Here is a 6,858-nt window from a genome sequence, read left to right as displayed (position 1 = left end):
GGGAGGCTGGGGCAGCTGGTCCGGAGCCGGGGCTGGAGCAGAATCCGCCGTGCTTCGCAGCGTGCCCTCCGCGTCCCGGCGAGCTCGCAGTGAGCATGTGCAAGCGAGCCGCACATGCCCGGTCGCACCGTGAAGCCTCTGCCCTCACCTTGCCCTCTGCCCACACTCCGGCTCCCTCCCAGCAGGTGGAGGGCGCTGGGGAGCGGTGGGGTCCCGCCCGGCGTCGCGCTGCTGGAGCGGGGTGTGTGCGCGCCTGTGCGCGCGTGCAGGGCGGGAGCTAGAGTGACCCACAACGCGGAGCTGCGCTCAGTCGATCTGAACAACTCTGGCCACACGCAGTCATGAGTTGATCTTGACACATCATGAGACTTTTTTTTTTCCTTCAAAAAGCAGGTAGCCAGGTGGGAAGGCGAATGAACCCCGACACGGACCCTGCTCTAGCTGTTCCCTACGCTTTTTTTTTTTTTTTAAAAGAAAACCTTTCATTTCAGGATCCTCGCATGAGGAGAGCGCGTTCCCCAGAGCCCGGTCTCTCAAGTCAGACACCAGAGGCTGGGAGCCGGGCTATAAAAATACTAGAGCTGGCAACTCCGCAAGTTCCCACCTCAGCAGTGATTTCATCCTGACTTCTCCCAGACCTTTCATATAGGACGAATTATTACCAGGATGTTCATAGATTTAGCTCTCTAAACACACCTGCTAGTATATTGACTCTCAACTGACCTTCACATTTTGATTTCTTTTTTTAATTATGACCTTTGATTTTTTTTTTTTCTCTCTCATTTGAGCTCTGAGCTTGATAGACTGACTTTTTTTCTCCCCCTCTCTTGAGTTTATATTGCTTCTTCGGCTACTGTCAACAATCTGCTTGTTATAAAATGTTAATTGTTTGGCTGAAGAAGTACGTTAAACAATGCTTTCATATTTTATAACAAAATCCAGTAAAGTCTTTTGATGTGATGATGTGTAATTCTACCGCATGCTTTTTGTGACGGCTTCGTCGGATACATGTTGTAACATAGGGTGGAACCCGAGTTTTCAAACCAGATCCAGCAAACATATGAGTATCTGCTCCCCTGTGTCATGCCACTGACACACATGGAGCTGTCATGGAGCAGAGCTCTTCAAAATCTAAATTATGCACTTTTCCACTTACTACCCTCAGATTTTTTCCGTCTTCCTCAGGGGAACATCTGTCTCTGACAGGGGATCTGCCTACCCACACTCAGTGAACACTCATACGGGCACATTTGAAAACATAGGAAATGAACAGATCCACTTCTACTCTCCAAGTACATAAACATACTGTACTTTCCACACATCCCCCCCCTCCCCACTCCATGTGTGCAAACACGTACTCTCAGCACCCACTTCACTCACATCCCTTTCATCCGCCTATGCGGCTCATACACAAACGTGTGCACACACATATACACTGATACACACTACCACATATATATGCATACAACTATATGTTCTAATATGTGCACGTTCCCAGGCCGATGGTATTTGGGAATGTGGTCTTTCAGCATACAAGTCACGGGAATCCTAGGGAAGTTACATTTCTGTGCTGTGCTTTTCCTTTTCACCTTTTCCACCAAACTGGGCAGGTATGGCTACCCAATTTTGACAAGGCATCAGAGGACAACAGTAAACCCCGATGGCAATAGCTTATATTATCTACCTCCCTTTCTTCAAGAAGAAACTTCAGGAAAATGAAATCACATGAACTGCAATGGAGGGTCCTTGTGGGAAAATCCCAGGAAGCACAAAGGGTGTTGAGTTCAAGATCTAAACAACTTGCAGCCCTCATGGATTTAACTCAAGCTTTTGACAAAGAAACAAAAACATCATTTCTACCAGACAGCTGTTTTTACTATCAAAATTACTTAGATCAGTCTGAGTGCGAAGTGTGTTCCTACAATCCAAAGAGGACATAGTGCCGAGAATCAGCTGGCAAACTTCCTAGCACGAACTACCTCTTGCTGCCCTAAAAAACCCCCAACATTTTTTCAGTTGTTACTTTCCATCAATTCACAGCACTAACCCCACGATTTCCCCATGGTTTCTCTGCAGTTCTGAACTCAGGCAGCTTTCACACATTAAATCAGCCTAGATCACTAGCCTGGATTAACTCTTCTCTGGCTTTTTTTCACCTAGAATTTCTCATCTGGTGACAGGTCTACCAAGATATCAGTATGTGATTGTCTCTAGGACTTGCCTCTGCAGCAGTTCCTTCTTCCCCAGTCATCTGACTGCCACATTAGCTGTATGAAGCTAAATCCTTAACATTGGTAAATAAGTATGGATAAAGCACTCAAGCCATGATTTAATAACGTAGTTATTTAGGTGCTTGACTTACACATTGAGTTGTCTGGATATGGTCAATGACATTACTTGTGAACTTAAAGCTAGGCATGTGCTTAAGTAATTATTAATATTTGTTTTGTGTAGTGCCTGGGGATACGTCTGTGATACTTCTGCGCCATTTCTGATCACAATGCTGAGAAGTATGCTCCATGCATTTTCTCCTCTGTGTCAAATGTGTAAATGAGCACATCAGAGACAGAGCATGTCACAGCAACTGTGCTAGGCACTGTACAAACACAATAGATGGAATCTGCTCCCGGTTTTCAGCCACAGGGCCAGAGAGTGAGTCAAAATTTAAAACTGGGTTTCCCTGACACCCCGTCCTGTGCTTGTTCTGGAAGGGTTTGCTGCCTCTGTTGATTTCAACAACAGATAGAGGTTTCGTGGAAAAGACAGCTGTAAGAAAGGAAATGAGTGAATTGGTAGCAAGCAGAATCTATACTTACAAATTCTATATACCAGACAGTCTTTTATGCTCTAAGCAAGCAAGAAAAACACGTTCTTTCCCTCAACGGGCACAATTTCTAGAGCTTTTCCTCATGTTATTGGAAGAGAGATTTGTTTACTGCAGCACTACCTGGGAAAAGGATCAAGTCTATGAGTTCGCACAGCACAAGTGGGACTGCTCTCTCTAGCTTATGCATAATATAACATTGAAATGGAACCTGAATGGCATCAGCATTTAGTTGTCCACAGATTTTATTCACCAGAATTGTTATGAAAAATGGGTAAATACATCCTACTAAACTGTGAGAAATGTGGAGCTGTATATGCTGCTTTCCTTCACTATTATAGCTGTGTCCAAGCATGCAAAATTGGTTTCTTATGCATCTCCAAGATGTGGGTGGCATTTAATTTGGAACTGGTCCCGTGTCTTCTAGGAATTGAAAGAGATAAAAATATTATTCAAAACAGAATTGAAGCAGTGCAGTGAATTCAGTCTTGTGCTGCAGGAACTGGAATTTCTATCCCATGGAAAACTTCATGCTTCCAAACAAATATTTTTGTCGAGAATCTAAACACAAATTCCAGCACACCAAATTTCCAACGGGTTGGGAATATTTAAAACTAGCTATTTAGGGGTTTTCTAAAATGGATTTCTTTTTTCAAACAATTTCACACAGCACCTAAGTTGCCTCTATGGTTCATTGGCTTCCCATCCTATAAGTCAGGTCAGAGAGACACTTACATACATAGCTCTTACATTGTCCCAGGGAGCTGAGTAGACAACTATTCAGAGATCTGGGCAGCCAGGAAGCCTTCCTATCTCCTGAGTAGGGACCCAGTCAGCTAGGGAGCTGCCCACCTAGAGGATCGGGGTAGCCTCTATTGCGTGGTAGCCCACCAGGTAGGATTTAAAAAAGATGGAAGCCCAGAGGCCCCAGCTCCATGGCAACCTGCTGGGTAAGTAGCTGAGGATTGAGGAACTGGAACAAAACAGTGTGATTTGTAGAAATAGCGTATTCTGTGAGGATGGAAAATTAACAACTTTCTCCTAGGCTTACCTGATACTCAGGAATGACCTGACACTGTTAATCAGGACTAACAGGTTTCTCCATTTTATCCAACTCTGTCAGAAAAGGGGAACAATGCTGACATATTTAAATTAGGATCTTCAACCATTTTCTGATATACAACTAGAAAGGTGAGAAGCCCTGCTAGCCCAGAAGGGGATAAAAAAGGATATAATGGGACCCTGACTGGTTTTCTCAGGAGTAATATGTGCTTTTCCATATTTAAACATTCTGAATTATTATGATCCTTATTATAACTTAATTCATTTACAAAGTATGCTAAAAATAGAGAGGCATCTTGTCCCAAAGTTTTTGCAATATAAGAATGATTATTTTTGTTCTCTCTGTCATATAGAAAAACATCAGGTGTAAGTAAAAAGGATATTGCTGGCTAGCAGAGTGTAATCTTGCAGGACTCTAAAGTCACTGGCTCTAATCCAGATAAGAACTTAAGCATGTGCTTAACTAATACCAGAGTCGGCTCAAAAACTGTGTGACAAAGCACTTCAGTACACGCTTAACTTTATATTCAACGTGAGTATTCCAAGTTTAGGCATGTGCTGAGGTGCTCTGCTGAATCAGTGCTTAGCACCTTGTAGGAATGAGTCTTCAACACAACAACAAAGCTGTAACAAAGGGCCCTTGTGCTCATAGCTCACATTCATCATTCAGAATGGGAGGAATCCATTTTCTTTGTGTAGGTCTATTTATTTGTCATGAATATTTATTTATCTGTAAAAAGTAAAAATTGAGCAACATTAGCATTAAACAAATTGCTAGCTGTTTCTTTAGTACTGATGAGGGACCAATCTGTGTTGCTTAGCCTTCTACTTCACTCAAATTCAGAACATTTGTAACTGATAAACAAAGTGCATGTTAGCTATTAAAGCTCAAAATTAGGCAGGCAGTAAAAAGTAATCTGAGAGGAGGACCATAGCTACTGATACTATTGAAGCTGTTCTTAAAACATATGGTTTCCAATTTTTAACACAATGCACAAAAATAAAACCCTGCACCCGATGAGTGCCTGATCTTTTCATCACTAAGTGATCAAATATGCCTGCTTGTTTTTTAGTTTTATGTCCCCTTCCCCTTTCTGTTTGTTTAAAAGGAATCTTGAGCTGAAAATTTGGTCCCTGGTACCAAAACAAGAAAGGCTATGTGAATCCATTTGTAGTTCTGGCTTGAAGGGGAAAAAAAGCACATCAGAACTTTTGCCTAGTGTTTGAAAAGGCTGTCTTGTCTGCATTTTTTTCAGTTTAGAAGAAGGATCATCTTTCTTTCACAGTGGAAAAGCTACTTGCACTGTGAACATAGTTACATTCTACAAAGATAGTGTGTAAAATATTTGGGTGCTTGTACACGTGATTGGTGATTTTTTCAGGGTGGAATGCTACCAAACTTAACTGTGAAAAACCACGCTTGTCAGTAGAATAACGACATTTCATTTGTGGCTATATTTGCATAAAAGTTAGTTTTGCATGTGAAAATTAATTTATCTTTTTTTCCCCACAAGTTCCCCCCCCCCCCCCCCATAATATTTTAATAATGTAACAGGATGCAAAAAAATGCTCCAACAAGAGGAGAATTCTCCTTTCTCTCCATCGTATAAGCAGGGGTTGGAACATTACATGAAATGCAGATTCACTCAGGTGCAGTCCACTCATTGCGCACTGATTAAAAAGCAAACAAGAGTGGTTGCTGTGCCTGAAAGGATTTAAGGTTTGAAGCAGAGAGATGTGGAGGAATGTGAAAGGTGGATGGGCACTATTTTTACATTGAGGTTTTTTATGTTATTTCAATGACTAGTGAGGAAAATCTCCCAGAAGATTTGGGGCATTAACTCAGCTTGTGTATTCACTTCTGTCCTGTTTGAGAGCAGGGTTGGGGACTTGGTCTAGTCACATGCATAGCCAGTAATTATAGAGTATTTGGAACATCATCAGTACATCTTCAACGTTGGATTGTTATTATGATACTTATATTCATCTTTACTCAAAAGGAGGGTTCTCTTTGTAGGGTAGGCCTATTCCTTTAGTCCTAAAGCAAGTTGCAGTCCAGTCATGTTACAGGGATTGTACTGTGAGCACAGATGGAAGGTAAAAGTGTAGTTGACTAGCTTTCTCAGGTATTGGTGGGCTTTGCTCTACACCCTTCCCTGCCCCTTTTTCTCTCCTCCTGTAAGTCTCTCCTTCAAACTTAGCTTTATGTTATGAATATTTGATCATTCTCAACCTTGCACTGTAAGAAAACTGACCTCCACATATTGCCAAACCCACTCAGAAATTACCATTTTGGAATCTATTTCTTCAAGAGTGGAACAGCAAACCACAAGTATGTTGTAACTTTGGAAGGATGACTAGAACTGCAGGAGTTGAAGACAGTAAACTAGTCTAGCCTCTGTCTTCTTACCCATGTAGTGCTACGTCTTGTTCTAGGCCAGTGGTTCCCAAACTCTGACAGATTGTGCACCACCAATTTAAAATGATACAACTTTAAGTACAACCAGCAAATTTTTGTCATATAAAGTAATTATAATAAATCTGTTACTGTGTATCACTAACAGGTTGCCTGCATACCAGGGTGGTACCCGTACCACAGATTGGGAACTGCTCTTCTAGGCTGTTCCCCCAACAGCTGGCAAAAGGAAGAGTGTTCTGATAGAGATCCCGATTAAGCGTAGTTTAACTATCAGATATAAGAGCACCAAAATCCCTGTAGTTGCTATTAAGAGATTCTGGCACAGAATGGATGATGGATATCCTGAGATTCTTTCACATTGAATGAAAAAAGACATTGAATCCATAAACAGTATGAGACTCTGCTCATATGTGAACTCTTCCAGAGATGGTGATAATCCAGAGAGAGAATTGTAAAGGCAAGTTTGGCTTTGGAGAGATGAATTAAATCAACTTCAATTCTTTTTGATAGGATGTTCTCACTTGGCCTGTCTGCATGTGATACCAGGTCTCAC

General features: G+C 41.9%; 1 protein-coding gene across 1 annotated transcript in view; it reads right to left on the bottom strand.

Annotated features, from left to right (window-relative positions):
- EYA2 (EYA transcriptional coactivator and phosphatase 2) overlaps positions 1-819 on the bottom strand; it is a 149,065-nt gene extending 148,246 nt beyond the window's left edge. Inside the window, exon 1 of the mRNA XM_014525637.2 lies at positions 149-819. The gene's annotated coding sequence lies outside the window, so the exon portion shown is untranslated. The remainder of the gene's footprint in view (positions 1-148) is intronic.
- Positions 820-6,858: the final 6,039 nt, after the last annotated feature.

Source organism: Alligator sinensis, unplaced genomic scaffold (assembly GCF_000455745.1).
Source record: "Alligator sinensis unplaced genomic scaffold, ASM45574v1 scaffold76_1, whole genome shotgun sequence".
In the NCBI taxonomy this organism is placed as follows: domain Eukaryota; kingdom Metazoa; phylum Chordata; order Crocodylia; family Alligatoridae; genus Alligator; species Alligator sinensis.
Note: the sequence above shows the minus strand (reverse complement) of the source record. Positions and strands in the feature narration are given on the sequence as shown.